This window comes from Equus quagga, chromosome 15 (genome assembly GCF_021613505.1).
Source record: "Equus quagga isolate Etosha38 chromosome 15, UCLA_HA_Equagga_1.0, whole genome shotgun sequence".
In the NCBI taxonomy this organism is placed as follows: Eukaryota; Metazoa; Chordata; class Mammalia; order Perissodactyla; family Equidae; genus Equus; species Equus quagga.
Window position 1 is genome coordinate 12,907,472 of NC_060281.1, and position 21,856 is coordinate 12,929,327.

General features: G+C 41.6%; 1 long non-coding RNA gene across 1 annotated transcript in view; it reads left to right on the forward strand.

Moving 5' to 3' along the window:
* LOC124226234 (uncharacterized) overlaps nt 1–21,592 on the forward strand; it is a 36,567-nt gene extending 14,975 nt beyond the window's left edge. Inside the window, exons 3-5 of the long non-coding RNA XR_006885252.1 lie at nt 18,720–18,841; nt 19,806–19,961; nt 20,258–21,592. This is a non-coding gene — a long non-coding RNA (uncharacterized LOC124226234). The remainder of the gene's footprint in view (nt 1–18,719; nt 18,842–19,805; nt 19,962–20,257) is intronic.
* The last annotated feature ends 264 nt before the right edge of the window (nt 21,593–21,856 follow it).

Sequence of the window (21,856 nt, forward strand, 5' to 3'; positions counted from 1 at the left end):
TTGAGAACAGTTGACAAACAGCTGTGAAGACACAATCTTTGAAAGTCCTGAATCAATCAGAACATGAACTCTCACCAGATAGTTTTAATCTCTCTTAGACATGCTGTGTAACTAGAATTGGGGAAAATTCACATTAAAAGCACAACTTGCTAAAATCCATGCACACATAGAATATAAGGAAATTTCACTTAACAGATTTATTTCAGTTTCTAAATGTCTTAAGTGATATAGAAAATAGGAAACTTCATGTTTATAAGTAAAAACCTAAACCAATTCTCTTCTAGACCGTAAAGTCCAATTATGAATAAAAGTCACCAAGTTAGGAATTAAGTGAGTCTCAACACTTGAGACTCTTGGTCCTGGCTCTTCAACAAAATAACATCAGATATCAGAAGAGTCACCTCCTCTGTGCCTCGGTTTCTCATCTCTAACCAGAGCAGATGGGATGACAGTATATGAGGTCTCTGACAACTCTAAAATGTCTATGATTCTTCTTCCTAAAAATGTTCTCTTACTATACCTGTTAGCAAAAGTAAATGACGGAAAGTCCATCACAATAAATGATCCTATCAGTTCTCATTTCTGTAATAAACGTTTTCTCTCCTTCATGATTCACAGCCAGTGCACCTCAGTTCTTCCATTATCACTTTTTCTCTCCTCCTTCCCCGTGTGACTGTCATCATCAAATCTGTTTGCTTTAGAATATTCACTTGACCAGAGCCTCTTATATTCCTTTCTTGATCTATTCATCTTGCTTCTCCTTTCTCTCCACTTTAAAGAGAAAGAATACTTCAAAAGCAGAAATTGTTGTGTTTAGTAGAGTGATTGGCAGTCATAGATAACCCAGTAATTAAATACTGTCTCCAATAAAATACTCAATAATTCATAGAAATGAAAAAACACAAAATGTCAAACCTCCATTGTTGGATCTACCTTTTTAATCTCCAAGCAGGTAATATTTATATAAAATAAGTGTTTTAATATTTAGACAATGAAATTTTAATATTTATGACGTTTTACTAGTTAAATCATACATATTTTAGTATTTATATCATCTTTCTTTTAAACCTGAAAGGATACCAATATCGCATTTGACCTATGTCATCGCTCTTGGGAGGCGAATGTAAGTAGGCAGAGCCATGACTAAGGGCGGCAGGAGGAGAAAGGGGAAAGAGGAGCAGGTCATCTAGAGGCAGGATGCTCCACCTGGGGGAGTTGCTGGAGCACACTGTGACTGAGCTGGGGCTAATAAACAAGTCGCCCTTTAAATGTAGCTGGGAGTGGTATTTCTGTTTCCCCATGACTGCCTACCTGATCTTGGCGCTCCCTGAGGAAGGAAGCTGGAGTGTGTGTGCATGCTTGCATGTGTCTGTATGTGTGTGTGTGTATAGATCAAAGAGGAGGAAGTGGAAAATATAACAAGGATACAGCCAAAGGGGAAATGATTCTTAAGAAACAACAAACCGACTCAGAGGAAAGTGTAATTATTCGTAGAGTGGGAATTGAAAGTTACAGATGATGTGATAACTTGTAAGACTAGGAAAAAGAAGTCATATTGTTATTATTATTATTTTGTGGAGTATATTGAAGCTCTCCTGGTATAGCCAGTTACCCTGCTTAGCAATGCTTTTGTTCCTAAAGTGTCTAAGTCCCTTATATAAAGACAAGACTAACTTCTTTATAAAAGTAGTGAAATATGATTAGACATATCGCAATCCCCAGGCTAGCTCTGTAAGACCATTTAAACCATGTGGTAGGCAGACTCATATGGCCCCAGTGATCTCCACGTCTTGGTATTCATGCTCTTGTATCATTCCCTCCTTTCCAGTGTTGGCTGGATTTATTGACTTGCTTCTAATGAGTAAAAGTACAACAAAAATCATGGGCTGTCACCTCCGAGACTCGATTATAAAAAGACTATGGCTTCCATCTTGGGTGCTGTCTCTCACTGTCTCCTGGATTGCTTGTTCTAGGGAAGGCCAGCTGCCATGGCCTGAGACAGCCCTATAGAGAGGCCCCATGCGTGAGCTTAGAGGCAGATCTCCTGAAGCATGTCAGCAGCCACATGAGTGAACTTGGAGGCACATTCTCCCCCAGTTGAGCCTTGACATGACTGCAGGTCCAGCTGACATCTTGACTGCAGCCTCATAAGAGATTGAACCAGAGCCACCCAGCTAAGCTGATCCCAGATCCCTGACCAACAGAAACTTTGTGATAATAAATATTTACTGTTTTAAGCTCCTACATGTGGGTCATTTGTTGCACAGTAATAGATAACTAATACAAACCATAACAGTTAATATATAACATGGCTAAAATGCCATATAAGGTGCAGTGGAAGAGTCAGAATCAAGGTAGGCAGGGATTGAACAGGAGAGAGAAAGAGAAGAGAGCTTGCTGCTGTGCAAGACGCTATGCCAGGCACCTCACAGGTCCATGTTAGGTTGTTCTCATTACACTGTAACACTGGCATCATCATCCCCACGTTCCATGTGAGTAACCAAAGGTTCAGAAGGATTAAATAATTTGCTCAACTTTATACTGCTAGTAAGTAGCAGACACCAGAACTCTAGTGTGTGTGTGTATATATATATATATATATGTATATACACACCATATACATATGTGTGTGTATATATATATATGAAGCTCCTGCTTCTATTACAACTCTAACTGCAATGAACAAGGAGAGCACATACTTCATAACACTGGTAATGAGTGATAACATACCAGCTGAACCTTTCAGACACATACCTAACATTTTATGTGATAAGAGCTGAAGGAAGGAATGAGCAGAGCACTGTGGGAACATGAAGAGAGCTACCTGTAGTGTGGGAATGGGATGGAGGGCAAACCTCACAGAAGGGTTCCATCAGAAATGAACAGCACAGCCTCTCTGATTCCCCTGGAAGGGCTCGGGCTCTGGAATCAGACTGACGTGGGTTCAGACCAGTTATTGACTCTGGGACCTGACAAGTTACTTCTTGCTGCCGTCACTGTTTCCTTATCTGCTCTTACTCGATGAGGCTATGCACATAAATTGCTTGGCAGAGAGTCAGGTCTAGAGCAAACACTTCATAGCTGTTCACAATTAATACCATGTCACTGTTTTCTCTTCAAATTTGACGTTCTCTTAATAAATGTGTAATTACTGATACTACATTTTATGCTCATTGGTCAGAATATTTTTTTAAGGGATGAAAAAATATTTCCCTGCAGTAATTGGGCAAGAGTTGAAGGCAGGAAAAAAAAAAGAAACAGAATATGAGAAAAGGAAAAGGGGAATAAAAACAAAAGGTATGTGTTTGTGAGATAGTGATTTTGTGAGACAAATGAACACTGCTGGGAGCAGAGGCGGGGAGGAAGGCTGGCATGTGGACTCTCCGTAGGAAGTAAAGACTGGGCATTTTATTCCTCTTCATGTTGTCCTAACAGCATCAGGTCCACAGTCATTCAGTGAAGGTACAGTGAACTCATTAACTCTTGCGTTCAGCAAATCCTAGGGAAAGCTATTGTGCACCATCACGCTTCCATGAGGGTAGCATTGCTGAGTTATTTTCTAGTAAGGCAAGACAGGCAATCAACTCATACAAAATAAAACCACATACATAAAGTCTGAATACCTTCAGAATGTGATAACTGCTACGGAGACATTCAAGCAGGAAAATGGGCTGGAAAGACAAAGGAAGGTATTGTGCTGTTTCAGCTGGGTTGATCAGGAAATGAAGATGTGGGTACAGACAGCAGCACGCCCCTCTGTGCCCTTCCATGGCCAGAGCCTGCGACACACTCACTCGTGATGAATTGAGGAAGAGGAAAGAAATGGGAAGACTAGGTGTTGGTTAGTTTCAGAGTGTCTGATCAATTAACTTTTGAAGTGTAAAGCCTATGATTTCTTTTGCAGACTGTTAAAAAATACTAAAAGGTCATTTATAAGAAAGGGAGAGTATGCTTTACTCATCTACCCAGAATTCCAAACACACTATTTTTCACCTACGTTGATCTGCTGGTGCTCCTGATGTTTGGCTATGCAGGCCTGTGGTGAGGCAAGTGAGGAGCCAAGGGTGTGCTTATATGACCCTGCGAGGGAGGACCTGCCACAATTTTGCACCCAAGGCTCCTCACTTGCTTCACCTCAGGCCCAGCCCTGATTCTTTGGCAATTGGCTCTGTTAGTGGGTTAAGTTTTGCTTTTCCATTGTATTGACTTTTTTTTTTTTTAAATCTTGGTAGAGGATGCCTTGATTAGATTCACCATTCTTGTATTCATTTTGTGTGTGTGTGTGTGTGTGAGGAAAATTGGCCCTGAGCTAACATCCATTGCCAATCCTCCTCCATTTTTTGTATGTGGGATACCACCCTAGCATGGCCCGATGAGCGGTGTGCTGGTCCACACCTAGGATCCGAACCCATGAACCCCAGGCGACCAAAGCGGAGAATGAGAACCTAACCACTATACCACCAGGCTGGCCCCTGTATTGGCTTTTTTTAATGATGCATGCTTATTATTTGAAATGTCAATCAATACAAAAAATAAAAAAGAGGAAAGTAATAAAGCACCTCAGTTCCTACCACTGAGAAATAACCAGCGTTAGTAATTGGTAAACATTATTACAGACTTCTTTCTATCCGTATATAGAGACAGAAGGTTGATAGATATATTAGCAATATAGATAGATAGATAAACATATCTGGATGGAAAATATTTTGTAAAGGTAGGATAATACTACCCATAATATTTTTTAAGAAAAAAGTTTAATGTGATTTTGTTTTAACTTAACCAGAGGGAAATTAAAGGAATTACTGAAACTCAGGTAAATGTTTCTTTACTCATAAGATATTGATTCCTGAAAGACCCTTCTAAAATTTAAGAAAAAATGGTTATTGAAATGATTCAGGTTTGGAGAGTGTCAGGGAGAATACTAGGGGTGGGAGATGGCTATATTTTTCCCAGTTGCACAGTATTGATTTGTTCCAACTAGGAAAGATGAAGTGATTATCACACTTACCCTTCCTCCAGACTTCTGGCTTTTGGCTTTGTTTTATATTCTATCCTGAATGCATAAAGTGTGCAGTAACTTAGAGGCAAATTCTGTAAGTGACTCACATTCGTCTCCCCAGTTCTGCACTTGCCCTTCTGTAAAGTGATCAGCTTTTCAGTGCCTCAATTTTAAACACGAATGGATAATCAAAGATCACAAGACATTTCAGGAAGTCCTCCAATTTTAAGTAGAGAAACCAAGATAACAACCAAAAAAAAAAGAGCCTTAATGGCAATAAGAAAAGATGATAATTGGAGTTCTACTTCTGGCTTCTGACATGACAGTGTAAAGGGCTCCACAGACATGCTGCTCAGCAAAACTTGTGAAAATTATTTTCAAAAGACAACCATTGAAGAGACTGGCCCCATGGCCTAGTGGTTAAGTTCGCACGTTCCACTGCAGGTGGCCCAGTGTTTCATTGGTTCGAATCCTGGGTGCGGACATGGCACTGCTCATCAGACCATGCTGAGGCAGCGTCCCACATGCCACAACTAGAAGGACCCACAATGAAGAATATACAACTATGTACCAGGGGGCTTTGGGGAGAAAAAGGAAAAAGATAAAATATTAAAAAAAAAAAAAACCATTGACACTCTCTGGAGACTGTCTTAAGGGCATAGAGCAAATGAATACACATTTATTCAAGAAAACCCACTAAAAGTTGATGAGAACAAAAAGAGTCTGTGGTATTTGAACTACGACCCACTCCTTCTCCCTGTCCACCTCAGAGAGACAGAAACTACATTTCAGAGAAGACAAAGGAATACGTTCTAAGTAAGGGAACAGGACAAAACCTCAGAAACAAAACTGAGATGAACAATCTACCTGACAAAGTATACACACTAATAGTCATAAGGATGGTCACTGATCTTGGGAGAAGAATGGATGAACTCAGTGAGAACTTCAACAAAGAACTGGAAAATATAAAAAAGAACCAGTCAAAAATGAAGAATACAATACTGGAAATGAAAAATTCACTAGAGGGACTCAATAGCAGAGTGGATGATACAGAAGGACAGATCAGCGAGCTGGATGAAAGACTAGAGGAAATCACCCAAGCTGAACAGATAAAAGAGAAAAGAAGAAGAATGAGGACAGTCTAAGGGACCTCTTGGACAACATCAAGTGCACTAACATCTGTGTTACAGGTATCCAAGAAGGAGAAGAGCGAGACAAAGGGGCAGAGAATCTATTTGAAGAAATAATAGTTGAAAACTTTCCTAACCAAAGGAAGAAAACAGACATCCAGGTATGGGAAGCACAGACAGCACCAAAAAAGATAAACCCAAAGAGGTCCACACCAAGACACATTATAATTAAAATGTCAAGAACTAAAGAGAGAGTCCTAAAAGCTCAAGAGAAAGGCAAGAAGTGACATACAAAGAAAACCCCATGAGGCTATCAGCTGACTTCTCAGCAGAAACCTTATAGGATAGAAGGGAGTGGCATGATATATTTAAAGTGCTGGAAGGAAAAAACCTACAGCCAAGAATACTCTACCTGGCAAAGTTGTCATTCAGAATGGAAAGAGAGATAAAGAGTTTCCCAGACAAGCAAAACTTAAGGAGTTTATCACTAACAAACCAGCAAAATCACTAACAAACAAACAAACAAAAGAAATGCTAAAGGGACTCATTTAAGTGGAAAGGGGAAGACCACAAATAGGAATAAGGAAATTATCAAAAAAAAAAAATATATATATATATAATCACTGGTAAAAGCAAATATACAGTAAAGGTAGCAGATCAACCACCTGTGAAGCTAATATGCTAATATGCTAATAAAAGTGCTAAAATTATCTGTTTCCATGATAAGAGGGTAATGGAAACACATGCACAAAAAAAGTTAGATATGATATCAAAAACATAAAATGTGGGAGGAGGGGAGTAAAAGAGTAGACCTTTTAGCAAGCAGTCAAACTACAGAAACCGTCAATTTAATATAGATTGCTATATACGTAGGTTATTATATATGAACCCTTAAGTTTATTATATATGAACTCATGGTAATGACAAACCTGCAACCTGTAATAAATACACAAAAAGTAAGAGAAAAGAACCCAAACATAATACTCAAGAAAGCCATCAAATCACAAGGGAAGAGAGCAAGAGAAGATGAAAGGAACAGAGAAGAACTACTAAAACACCCAGAAAAATGTAACAAAATGGCAATAAGTAAATTCTTATCAGTAGCTACTTTAAATGTCAGTGCACTAAATGCTTCAATCAAAAGGCATAGGGTGGTTGATTGGATAAAAAAATAAGACCCATATATATGCTGCATACAAGAGACACACTTCAGATCTAAAGACACTCACAGACTGAAAGTGAAGGCATGGAAAAAGATGTTCCATGCAAATGACAATGAGAATAAAGTTGGGATAGCAATATTCATCTCAGACAAAATAGACTTCAAAATAAAAACTATAGCAACAGGCAAAGAAAGGCACTACATAATGATAAAGGGAACAATCCAACAAGAGGTTATAACACTTGTAAATATCTAGTACCCAACATAGGAGCACCTACATATATAAAGCATTATTAACAGACATAAAAGGAGAAATATACAACAACACAATAATACGAGGGCACTTTAACACTCCACTTACACCAATGGATAGATCATCCAAACAAAAGATCAATAAGAAAACAGCGGCCTTAAATGACACTTTAGACCAGGTGGACTTGGAAGATATATACAGAACACTCTATCCAAAAACCATGGAATTCACATTCTTTTCAAATGCTAATGAACATTCTCCAGGATTGATCACATATTAGGCCAAAAACAAGCCTCAGTAAATTTAAGAAGATTGAAATAATACCAAGCATCTTTTCTGACTACACTGGTATGAAAGTAGATACCAACTACAGGAAGAAAGTCAGAAAAACCACAGATAGGTGGAGATTAAACAAAATGCTACTGAACAATGATCGGGCCAATGAAGAAATCACAAAATATCTGGAGACAAATGAAAGTGAAAATATGACATGCCAAAATGTATGGGAGACAGCAAAAGCAGTTCTAAGAGGGAAGTTTATAGCAGTACAGGCCTACCTCAACAAATAACAAAAATCTCAAATGAACAATCTAACAGTGCACCTAAAGGAACTAGAAAAAGAAGCGCAAACAAAGCCCAAAATCAGTAGAAGGAAGGAAATAAAAATCACAGAAGAAATAATTGAAATAGAAACTTAAAAAAACATTAGAAATGGGGCCAACCCAGTGACATAGTAGTTCGGTTCATGTGCTCTGCTACAGTGGCCCAGGGTTCACAGTTTCGGATCCCAAGCACAGACCTAGCACCACTCGTTAAGCCACACTGTGGCTGCATCTCATATAACGTAGGGAAGACTGGCATGGCTGTTAGCTCAGGGCCAATCTTCCTCACACACACCAAAAAAAAAATGGGAAAAAATCAGTGAAACTAAGTGGTGGTTCTTTGAAAAGATAAACAAAATTAACAAGCTTTTAGTTAGACTTACCAAGGAAAAAAACAGAGAAGGCTCAAATAAATAAAATCAGAAATGAGAGGAGAGAAATTATAGTGGACACCTCAGAAATACAAAAGATTAGAAAAGAATACTATGAAAGCTTATATGCCAACAAATTGGATAACCTAGAAGAAATCATAAATTCTTAGAATCATACAACCTTCCAAAACTGAATCAAGAAGAAATAGACAATCTGAATAGACCAATCATCGGTAAGGAGATCAACAGTAATCAAAAACTTCCCAAAAAATAAAAGCCCAGGACCAGATGGCTTCCCTGGTGAATTCAACCAAACATTCACAGAAGACTTAATACCCATCCTTCTCAAACTCTTCCAAAAAATTGAAGAGACGGGGAAGCTTCCTAACTCATTCCTAACCAACATTACCCTGATACCAAAACCAGACAAGGACAACACAAAAAGAGAAAATTACAGGCCAATATCACTGATGAACATCAATGCAAAAATCCTCAACAAAATACTAGCAAATGAAATACAATACATTAAAAACACCATACACCGTGATAAAGTGGGCTTTATTCCAGGGATGCAGGGACGGTTCAACATCCGCAAATCAATGTGATATACTACATTAACAAAATGAAACATAAAAAATCACGTGATCATCTCAATAGATGCTGAGAAAGCATTTGACAAGATACAGCATGCATTATAATAAAAACTCTGAATAAAATGGGTATAGAAGGAAAGTACCTCAACATAATAAATATGACAAACCCATAGCTAATTTCATTCTCAACAGAGAAAAACTGAAAGCTATCCCTATAAGAACAGGAACCAGACAAGGAGGCCCACTTTCACCACTCTTATTTAACATAGTATTGGAAGTCCTAGCCAGAGAATCAGGCAAGAAAAAAGAAATAAAAGGGATCTGAATTGGAAAGGAAGAAGTGAAACTGTCACTATTTGCAGATGACATGATTGTATATATAGAAAACCTTAAAGACTCCACCAAAAAACTTAGAAATCATAAATGAATACGGTAAAGTTGCAGGATACAAAATCAACATACAAAAATCAGTTGTGTTTCTATACACTAACAACGAAGTAGAAGAAAGAGAAATTAAAACTACAATCACATTTACAATTGCAACAAAAAGCATAAAATACCTAGTAATAAACTTAACCAAAGAGCTGAAAGATGTGTACACTGAAAACTATAAAATATTGTCTAAAGAAATAGAAGGCACAAAGAAACAGAAAGATATTCTGTGCTCTTGGATTGGAAGAATTAACCTAGTTAAAATGTCCCTTCTTTCTGGGAGATGGGTAGTGATGAGTATAAGCAATGGCTGTCTTTCACTGTAAGCTTTTATATTGTTTGATATATATTTTTAACAAAGTAAATGTATTTTGAACTTTCATGAATGTAGAGGAAAGAAAAAATAATCTGAAAAATGATGATCAAATATTTAAAGATGTATAGCATTTTGGCCAGGAGACTTTTCAAGATAGGTGCTGCCATTCACCCGTCACAACTGCAGAAACATATTAACAGTATGTTCTTTAATTTGGGCCAACAAAGTGATTAAGTTGTTATTATCGTTACTTTTGGCAACAACTTTGTCAGAGACTGGAGCTACATTCTGGATCTGACTCCTCTTAATGATATTTGTTTCTTTATCTCTTGTATTTCCTATGAAAAGGAGAGTAGGTATAAAGGCTAGACTAGACTCAGGTTAGACATTTTTGGTAAGGGTACTTCCTAAGTGATGCTGTGTACTTCATTTTGCAACACTTCAGGAGATTAGTGATGCTGAATGTGGTTACTTGGTTAAGGTGGTGACCACCAGATTCCTCCTTTATAAAGATGTGTTTGGAAAAAACCCAAATACCCATCTTTCACTCCTTAAGTACATTACAGCGTGTAGATGCCGTCTCTGGTCCTCTCTGTCCCCATTCTTTGAAGAGTGGCCCACTTTCTCTGTCTTGATAATGCAACAAGTTGCTCTGAAATGGACTGGCAGCTTGAGGTGGGAGCAGAAGTCCAGGAGAGGGAATGCAGGGGAGATGCAACAGAACGGCATGAACCCAAAGCAAATGGTCCAAATGAGCAGCACATGGAACATGTGGAATGGAGAGAAAAGCGTAAAAGTCATAACCACATCTGGTGTCTCTAGAAATGGGGAGAAACAGAGGAAATAACACATTTAGCTCTCTTCAAGGCAGAAAGATTGATCTTCACCATTTGGTGGTGGTGTGAAGGAGCTGCTTTTGGAAGACTTGAACTCTTTTCTAGTTTTTGTACCGTGTCTTTTATTTCTTCTGCTTTGACCAATAAATTCAATACTCAGAGAAATGCTTGGTCTTTTGCACCTTCTCCAGGCACAAAATAATAGATAGACTAAATTGATGCTTTCAAAAGTGTGCATGAAAGACAATAATTTGGAATGTGAGGGGAAAAATCTATAATTACCTTTCTAATTTTTATTTCACTGTTTTAGATTTATTTTTTTGTGTGTATGCTTTAGAAATAACATTAGTTCAGCGGTATATGATTACAGTGTATAAAGAAGTAAAAATATATTGAGTTAAATGTAAAAAAGATGTTTGTTTCTTTAAAAAAATAATAATTTGTAGGGTGAAACTAAAGCACCGCAGAAATTTTGTTCTCACTAACCCTTTATCTAGTAGTTTTCGCGTTCATTGATGATCCTTGCCTCCATCAGTTATTTCAATGGGAGCTGAAAAATATTCTTTTCCTAGTTCTATCCTTCCTTCTAAATTGTTTAGTTGGCTGTGTTCTATAAAGAAAGAGCTCTCTCTCATGAACTAGAAATGAACTAGGACCACTGGTTTTAAAATTTCTGCTTTTGATGACCATTGGTACCTTCACCAGAGCTCCTTCTTTATGATTTTGAAGATCATTCTTTGCACAGCTCTGGGGCGGGCCCTTGACATGGTGGTTACTGTAGTTGTATAACTGTTATGACAATTTTCTGGAAGACAGCAGAAAAGCGTCTTGAGGAAGGGGCCTCTTCTCTAATTTAGACACAGTTGCATTTGGGCTATGGCTGGGACATATGTACCCCCACTCCTGGCCTCTCACCAGGGAACCTGGGAAATCAGCATCTGGAAACCATTCCAGGGTCTGGTCTGTTCCCCACGTGTGTGCCTCCCCCCAAAAACTCTGTACCACCAGCCACATTTCCTCCATTCTTAGCTTCTTACCTCCCATCCTTTTTCATCTCCTGGAAGAGCATTGAGGCAACACTAAGTAATTTGATGCATTTTCCGGTGTGGAGGAAGAAAGGGAAGGTACCTGTCATTCGCTGACCCAATGGTCCCTAATGTTAGATATGCTCACCACATTTCATGATCTTCCCTCTTCTGTCCTATGCAAGAATGAACAGCATCCACCATTAATTTCTTTATCTCCTTATATTTCTAACAGGCCGTAATTCTACAAAGCTGTACATTTTGCAATGTATTTATAAACAACCGACAGAAATTGCAAGACATCTTACTCAAAAACATTTGCACACCGAGTCACGAATTCTTAGGGAAAACAGTCTACATCTAGTGGAGCAAAGTGTCCTCTTCTGGGCTCATTAAACATCCGCAGGGTCACTCTGTTCCTGGCTCACCTAGAGCAACTGTCTGCTTCAGAGCTGTCACATCCTCCTCTCCTTTGTGCTCTGTGTTAGAGCAATTCACAGGGTGATGGAAATTTTTCAGCTCTTTCTCTCCCCCTCTTGCCCAGGGAACCTGTTGGCAATTACAGCCTTGACTTGACAAGGTCCTTTTGACACAGCCTGCTGATGGCAGTTGCCTCCAGGAGGGTTCAGCTGTTTTAGGAACAGGGTGACAGTTATCTGCTTTGATTTTCGCTGGCTACCACTTTTGTTGTTAAAACTTTTCCAGGACTGTGGGGGGTGATTATTTCTTCTTGTACCATCATGACAATTTTCTTTTCTCACCATGGGTGCTCTTGTATATAATTAAGCTCTGTGTTCCAAAATAAAGTCAGAAGTGGTGATTACATTACCATCAGCTGAATGCCACCAACTCTATCCCTATGAAATTTAGAGAGGCTCCATGTGGTGACTTTTATTTTTATTTGGTTTTAACAAGAACTCAGTCCATACACCCATGATGCACTTCAGTTTAGAAACTAGAAGGCAGGTTTGAACCACCCTGTCTGGATCTCAAAATCAGGGTTCTTCCACCTTGGCGCTGTGAACATTTTGGATCAGATAACTCTGTTGTGGGGCGTCCCTGCCTCTGCCTGCTATATGCCAATAGCACCCCTGTCCCAAGCCATGACAACCAAAGATGTCTCCAGACGTTACCAGATGTCCCCTGGGGTAGGGGGTGAGGGGCAAAATTGTCTCCAGTTGAGAATCACTGCTGTAAATGATAACGTACCGATATGGATTGTGTTCAGCTTGGTAGCTACATTCCATTGTTTCATTCTGTCGTTTAAAAGCCTCCCCAAATCTCTGCCTTGCCTGAATGTATAATAGAAATAAAGTTCTTAATCTTACTTATTTTTCTAAAGAGTTATCCAAAGAGATTCCTAATGAGTTTAACCAATTAAAGGGAAAATGGAGAGGAGAATGCTTTTATTCTGTATAATAGACTACACAATGCCAATTAATTCACAGCAGGTAACTTTAAAAATACTAGAAGCAGACTGATAAAAAATAAGAAGTTGTGCCATTATGCCACATTATTCACCTGTTGATTTGCTTTTAAGAGTAAGATATTTTGGAAACCTATATTTAATAGCAAGTCAACTACCATTAAGACTGCTTTATTTCAAAAGTTCCCTCTACGATGATTACTCCGGGGCTTAAGATCCTTATACACTGATAGAGGTTGATGGGATCTTCCAGACAACCTCAACACAACTCCTCACTTACAGCTGGGGACACTGAAACCCTTTGTGGCAAAACAATTTGACTGACGACAGACAGTGGCAGTATCAGGCAGGGTCTTCATCTAACATGCTAGCTGCTTCAGAAATCGAGGGAACAGCAACAAAGACCTAAGCCTTTGGCAGAGAGGTGGGGTTCCTGCCAAGAAGGATAATGAAAGGAGAAGGAAATGCCACAGAGCCTGTCTTCATCATTTTGCAATTTCACTCAGGCTTAATATATCCCATTCTCATAAAGCAGTTTTATTTATATCTGAGAGTCCACTATTGATGTCATTGTGTGTCTGGCCCAGTGACTGGGGCACTGTCAGCATTCAATAGATGTTTGATAGATAACTAATGGGTTAGCAGTGCAGATGCTCAAGGATGGAGGAAGAGGAGGAAGATCGCCCAAAGACCAAAGGAAAATCCACAGAGGGTATTTCTGATTTTCTCTCACTCTGACAATCAATACAGGTTCAGTTGCCAGAAGCTTCTCTTGTTTGGTCAAATACTTTGAGGATTCAAAGGAAACTTCCAAGAGTCTCCCTTGATGTAAGGCAGTTTGGGAGCTCTGTATAGGTATAGGTCCAGGAAAATTTTTAACCCAGAACCGTTAAGGATTCTGGAGCTACTCCTTAATTTTTTCATTTTAAAGATGATCTTGGTAGAAATAAGACATGCTAAAATTTGTGAGCAGACACATGGATGAAGTGACCTCTTTCCAGATGAACTAGCATGCTTCTGTTAATTTCTAGTCACTTAGTCTATTCGTGTAATCTTTTCTTTCCTTTGGTTGCAAGGAAGCTCACAGCTAAGTATCATGGTTAAATTCAGTAGCTTTCCTTACCCTAGAATGTTTAGAGTAATTGCACCTCTCCCCTTCCTTATTAGGTTATGACTCTTTAACCTTTCTCTAATGATTTAGTCTTCTCTTGGTGGTCTAATAGTTAAGATTCAGCGCTGTCACCACCACAGCCCAGGTTCATTTCCTGGTCAAGGAACCACACCACTCGTCTGTCTGCCAGTTGTCATACTGTGGCAAGTACTGTTGCTGTGATGCTGAAAGCTCTGCCACCAGGATTTCAAATACCAGCAGGGTCACCCATGGTGGACAGGTTTCAGCGGGGCTTCCAGACTCAGACAGACTAAGAAGAAGGACCTGGCCACCCACTTCCAAAAAGAGTGGCCATGAAAACCCTATGAATAGCAGCAGAGCATTGTCTGAAACGGTGCTGGAAGATGAGAGGATGGCGCAGAAAGACGGGGCAGGGTTCCTCTCTGCTATACGCAGGGGCGCTAGGAGTGGGAATCCATTCCACGGCACAAACAACAAACTCTTCTATTGCTCCTGTCTCTTTTCTTTTGAGAGTCTTACAAATAACTGAAATAAGTGATTTCAGGATTTTAGTCTCGACTTGAGAGCCTCTAATGGGAGCTGCATTATTAGGAATCTGGTCTTTTCTGTTTTACATCAAAATTACCTGGGAGAAATTTTTAAAATACAAGTTATTGAGCCCCATCTGTGAATTTGTAGACCCAGAATGTCTTTGCTGGGGCATTGGAAACCTTTTTTAAGAGCTTCCCAGCTTCATTTAAATCTGGCAGGTCCAACACCTTTATCCTCGCTCCCTCCTGATAGCCTCTTAAACCCACATACTGCTGCTGGCTGATCCCATGCCCCATCCCTGGTGGGAGATAAGGTTACGGGGGAGGTGAAGAGAATTCTCAGGATGATGATGAAAGGAAGTGCCAGGGTAACAGCCCTGTGGCCGGCTTTGGGTGCAATCACTCAGATGGGTGGGAGAGAGGGGCCCTGGGGGGGACCAGGGGGAATGACTCTGATATAGAAATAAAACTGATCTTTTTCCTGATATGAATGACTAAATTACAAAGGCTTAAGCTTCCATTGGAAAGTTTAGGCCTTAATTATTTATAGGTAATAAACATCATAAAAATACCTAAATTTTATTAATCACTTACGATGTGCCAGTTATTGTTCTAAGTGCTTTTCATGTATTAAATCATTTATTCCTCACAACAATCCTCTTGGATAAGTGCTGTGGTTATCGCCCCCATGTTAAAGATGAGATTTGTGAGGCATACAGGGGTTAGGTAACTGGCCCAATGCATCTGGCCTCATGGCTCATGAGAAGACAAAAATGTCATCACGATGCAACCACTCAAATAAAGCTTCAACCAAAAATCGTGGTATCACCCCCAGGAGAAGACGTGGGGTTGGGAGAGTGTTGTGTGGAGGGGGATGGGGGTGAGCGTGTGTGTGGATGTTGAGGGTGGGGGAGGGAGACAGGTGGAGGCAGGCGAGCTGTATCCTCACCTACCATAACACAATGGATGTAGATAATGTCCAAAATTGGGAAATGAAGAAATAGCCATATATGCACACTTAAGAATCTAGAAAGAAACTGCTAACAGAGCTGAAAGTGATTGCCTATGGGAAGTAGAAATCCAGACAGAGTGGGGATGGATCAAGGGTTGTGGTTTTTTAAATTATATGCCATGTAGTATTGTTTGACTTTTTAATTTACGAGCATATTTTGCTTTGATGAACATGAAAATTTAATTAGAAAAGTCTCAGGTTATTCTGACATCCAGCCGGGTTTATCAACCACTGACACAAGCTGCACGCAGTTGGGAAATAAGCCACATGTCCCTCTGCAGGGGGGATGAACAGCAGTAGTCCTCAAAATTGTATACATAAAAGTCATTTGAGGACTCTGTTAAAATTCAGATTACTGGACCTCACCCCAGACTCACTGAATCACTATCTGTAAGTGTGGATCCAAATATTTGCACTGTTAACAAGTCCTCCCTTTAATTCTGATGCAGGTGGTCTTTGCACTGTTTCGAGAAATATTAAATTATAGGAGAGTAGACCAGTTAGGAAACTATTCTACTTTTTTCCAATCAAGAAGTAATAAACAAGCAATGATGAGGTGGAGGTGTCTTTGAAAACCAAATACTGGTTTTCACCAAAATATTGACATTATTTGTTAAAAGGATGTTGTGGATGCAACAAAAGATCAATGCAAGAATGGTCACTTCATTAAAAAGAAACAGGGGTGACAAGAAGTGACAATGCTGAATAAGAACCTAATAGCTAACACTTACGTCGCACTTACTCTGTGCCAGACACTGTTCTAAGTGCTTTGCATTCATTAAGACTTCAGAGCACCCTGAGGGGTGAGCACTAGTATTATCTCCATTTCAGAAATTGGGAAACTGAGGCACAGAGGAGGTTAAGGATCGGGTTTGAAATCACTAGCTAGCAAGTGGCAGAGCCAGGGTAGGAACCCAGTTGATCTAGCATCAGCTGTCATGGCATTTAACCATTATCCTCAAGTATTCTAAAAGCATCAAAGCTAATAGGTTGGTTCAGTTAGAGCTGGCCTTGAGTCCCAGCTCTGCTGGGTGAATGTGGGCAAGTTGTGTCACTGACATCAGTTTCCTCATTTATAAAACAGGAATAAAAACACTTGCCTCATTGGGATATCATTGGCATTAAATAGGTGATCTATAGCACATCGTGGGTGCTCATTAACTTGTAACTATAATAATTATTATAATCTAGGGTTGGGAAGGAGGGCGATCAGAGAATGATGGGTACCTTGAGGCCCAATCAGGACAGGCAGGTTAAGTTATTTCCCCAGCTGAAAGAGCAGAGCTGGAATTGAACAAGTTCATGCTGGAGCTGTGGAACTAGACTGGTGCTGTGCAGAGTATAGGGCTTAAGTAGTGGAAGCTTTTACCCTCGTTCAGAGAGAAAGCACAAGTTAAGGAGGAAGAAAGAGGCCAGAATCCTAGGACTTGTCCACATACAGACTATGGGAAGAGGAGCCAATCATAAAACAAAGAAGGAATGTGAGAGGAACCAGGAGGAGAGAGTCCCAGGTGGGAGGAAGTGGTGGAGGGGTCCAGGGCTCCCTAGCAGGTCCCTGATTCACTGGAAAAGAGACATTTCAGCAGAAGTCAAATGGCAAAGAGTTTAGTGATAAATGGAGGTAAGGGAGTAGAAACTGGAGAAGGCATGAGGAAAAACAGTGACAGCTTAAACGGGAAAGAAAATTGAAAGTAGGCCCTTTAAGATAAGGGGGACCTTGGTGATAGAAAGAAGTGGAGGGAGGCGGACAGTGAGAAGGTGCTGCTGTATCCTGTAACAGGGCCATGAGCTCCACTCCCTGACTTTTGGGAACTTGGATCTCTATTTTCTCTTGACCCCAGCTTATTGATGCCCCTAACTTAGGTAGCATGTCCCTCCCTAGAAGGGGAACAGGGCATTCTGGTACATACAGAACAGAATACTTCAGCATTTTTTATCCTATTTCACAGGTCAAGGGCTCCGGAGACGTTTCAATCTCTCCTTTTCCTGAGACCACTTTTATGTCACACTTTCCTTCAGAAAGGTTTCCCTTTTGGGTGTTCAACACCTAGAATGTGGCTTCAGTATTGAGCAAAAAGTCAACAGGCTCTCCTCTTCCTGCCAGGGTCGCCCAGGGCTCCTAGAGCCAACTAGGGTGTCCCACGGCCCCATCACATCTCGTCCGTAGTCAAGGGAAGTTGCCATGGCTTGGTCCTGTTCAATCGCTTCCCTCTCTGGGGACGGTTCGGACAGTCCCCCTGCCAATGCCCTTCCTGTTCGCAGTATGCACACCGATTAACCCCCAACTTTGTTGTTGGCTTTCTGGTCCCTCAGTAGAAGCTGGGATCACTCACCCACGCATCTTCTTCCTCTCCCTCAGGTTGTTACTGAGCCAGAAGTGGATTCGCCTCCTGGCAGAGTTAAAATCAGACTCCCCACCAAACGTAGTTGTCACACAAAGTAGAACTTATTTGCAGCAAATAGGAGGCCATGTGGAATCATAGCCAAAGTCATGGTGGCCCTGAACACAGGACAGCAGGGCCTTTTATTTCAGATGGCGAATGAATATTCAAAAGGGAGCCGTAGGTATTCACTTGCACAGGCTCAGCTGGCAAAGCTGCTTCCACAGACACTGCAGGTTGTGGTAAGATAGGTCATGGTAATAAGGCCTAAGCTCCTCCTGGGGTGGAGATCTTAGCACTAAAAATGAGGCAAAGGTCATAGGCCTCGGCTCCTGTGGTGGGGCCTGGTCTGGTTCAGAGCGGTGGGTGACTGCATCTTTTAAACAGTTAAATGCTTCCAAACCCACCATTGAGTTCCTGGCTGCAATTATTCAGTGACAGGGTTACCTTGAACAGTCTGGAAGGCCACTGTGAGCAGATCTGCCTGTCTCTGCATCTTCTTATCCTTCTTTTCCTCAGCTTCGTTCCAGTTGAACACCCCAAAAGCAGCCTCTACTAGCTGTGCAGCATTAGTATCAGGACCTATAGCCAACTTGTGGAGTTTCCTACGGATGTCTGGAGCACTTACAGATGTGAAACAGGTATTAAGAAGCACTGTACCACCCTGGGCCTCAGGATATATCGCCCAAAGCAGTCCCATAACCTCTGGTTAAAAAGGTGGAGGGGTTTTCCTCAGGGCTTTGTTGGACCTCAATTTCAGACACAGACCCTGAAAATGTCCTAGCTTTTCTTAATCCTCAAGGTCATTGGGATTCCACTCATGGTCAGTCCCTGGCACAGCCCTCCCACTAGGCCCACGAATTTCTGACCCGGGGACATATTTCTTCTGGCTCCAGCCCGGTGTCCAGTCCGCAGTGAAGTGACTGGGTGCTGAGCCTCTTCCACCACTGCTGACACTGCAACCACCACTCATGGCCCCTCAGCTGAGCCAGGCCAAGCACAGAGGCACCCACCTGCCCTCAGGCCACCATCCCCGCCACCACCATCACTTCTGCGGCTGAGGCTGCTGCTGCTGTGATGGGGCAGGGAGCACCGGGCCAGCCCAAGCCACATCCGTGCCACCTTCCCCTCTGCACCACCATCGCTACCGATAACCCTAAGGACTTGCCCATTTCAATCAAACCAACAAACTTATGCACACACCCTCAAGGTAAATACACCTACACAAAGACAAAATCCGTCTCCTGCAGGACAAAAACAGAAGGTAAAGTCCAACAATTCCCTGAATCTTTCCCAAACAAGGGTCCCTCCTCACTCACCACACAAAATGCAAATGGAGACACACTGAACTCTCAACCTCGCATGCCGTGATGACTCACCCAGCAGAGCAAAACCAAAAGTACTCACATACAAGACAAATGCATCCACACAAGGACAAAAAGTAGACCAAGGTCCAAAGTCCATTGCATTTCCCCACTCCAAGTGAGCATTGCACTAAGGGTGGTTAATGCCAGTGGGAAGTGGGGGGAGCAGCAGGGGAAGTCCCCCCGGGGCAAAGACACCTGGGCAGCTGCTGGGATCCCTGACCACTCACACCCCCACCAGGGCTATCCATCCACAGGCACAAGACTCCTGGCTGGTTCACCAAAATTGATACCAAACCTCTCAATCTCAAGTCCGTGTGCCCGATGCGCAGCAAGCCAAACACTGAGACCTTGGTGCTTGAAGATGGAGAAAGGTTTCTTCAAATTGGCCAAAACGGTAAGGCAGGAGCCTGGGTTTGCTCGAATCTGCCTTCCCAAGAACAAAAAGCAGGGGGGTTTATAGAGCTAAGGGGCTTGGCAGGAGGAGCTTCAGGGAAACAAAGGGGTCGTCCCGATAAGCCCCTGGGCAATCTGACTTCTGGGCTTCAACTTCTGCGCAGGGCTGGCCACAGTGATTGCAACCTCCCTGAAGGCATTCTCTTTCTTCTGCAAAACAGAATCACAAATCCTCGAGACCCCTGAGTCACCCCTCAGGTTAAACAGGAAAACAGCAAATTGTTTTAATATCCACAGCACCCCTCAGGTACCCAGCTTCACTATTAAAGGCTAATGACCTTCTGGGAGGGGAAGGCCGCAAGCTGAGGAGAGCCCCTTTCTTCTACTGAAACAAGGTCAGAAGCCTGGCAAAAGCGGAAGCACACTTCAGCTCTGAGCAGCTAAGAAGCCCGCGGGTCTTTGAGCCATTTTATGAAGCAGTTTTCGGTCAAACCCTGGAGCTTTCCACAGAAGGGGAAGGCTGCAAGTTGCTTTACAGCCAACTGTATTATGTTAGGCATTTGTTTCTCTGATGATGTTACTTAGTGCAAAATAAAAAAGGCTGGTAAAACATGCCATCTTGTGCTGGTTAAGCCCTGAGCCAGTAATGAGCGTAAATCTACAGAAATGTTTGTTAGGCCTTTTGGTTGCCCACAGGCTGAGTCAAGCTTCTGTGTCCACTCTCTGATAAGCCTCTCTTACTCTTTTTAACTGTGCTCACATGACAATGGACCATGCATGGCAGGCAGCAGAGTGGTTGCAAGCTTGCTAAGGAAGGAAGCAGTTGTAGAGTGACACAGCTCTCCCACTCCCTTCCATAGTGTGCCCCCAAAGCTGCAGTGCAGGGTTGGACCCACTGATACACCAGAACGTTAGAAATCTCATCACTCCAGACGGGCAGGGCTCCTTGTGCTGGGATGCAGTTAATAAATGGAAGAGTTGGGATCCAAACAGGAGTCTGACTCCTTAGTCCCTCTAGTCAACTATGACATTATATTTCTAGTCCTTTTGTCCAGAAACACACGATCTTGTTTCATTCATTTGAATCTTCTGTTGTATACCTCAATGAAGTTTTATTACTTTTTCATATGGATCTATGATATTGTGATTTATAATAAGATACATATTTGGTCTTCATCCACTGTTCCTGGCACAGAGCTCCTAAACCCTTGGAATTTCTTTAAGTGATGAGAACTGTTAAGATGTCTTTTGTTAGGTTAATGAATGACTTTTGGAATGCACCTGAGGTTGGGGGCGCATGGCTAGGAGAACCAATCATTTGATTAGGGGATTAGAACTTTAAGCCCCATCCCCCAACCCCCTTCCTCCCCCCACCAGCTCCAGGGAGGGGAGAGGGGCTAGAGGTTGAATCAATGGTGAACGGCCAATGATTCAATCAATCATGGCTATGTAACGAAGCCTCCATCACAACCCAAAAGGACAGGATTCAGAGAGTTTCTAGGTTGGTGAAGACTTGGAGGTACTGGGAGAGCAGTATGCTCAGAAAGCATGGCAGCTCCGTGCCCTTTCCCCATACGTTGCCCTGTGTGTCTCTTCCATCTGTCTATTCCTGAGATAGATCCTTTTATAATAAACCAGTAATCTAGTAAGTAAAATGTTCCTCCTAGTTCTGTGAGCAACTCTGGCAAATTAATTGAACCCGAGGCTGGGGTTGTTGTAACCTCTGATCTACAGCTGGTCTGTTAGAAGCCTGGGCAGTCAATTGGCATCTGAAGTTGGGGGTGGGGTGGGGGCAGGGGTGCTGTCTTGTGGGGCTGAGCCCTTAACCTGTGCCATCTGATGTTATCTCCAGATAGACAGTGTCAGAATTGAGTCGAATTATAGGATACCCAACTG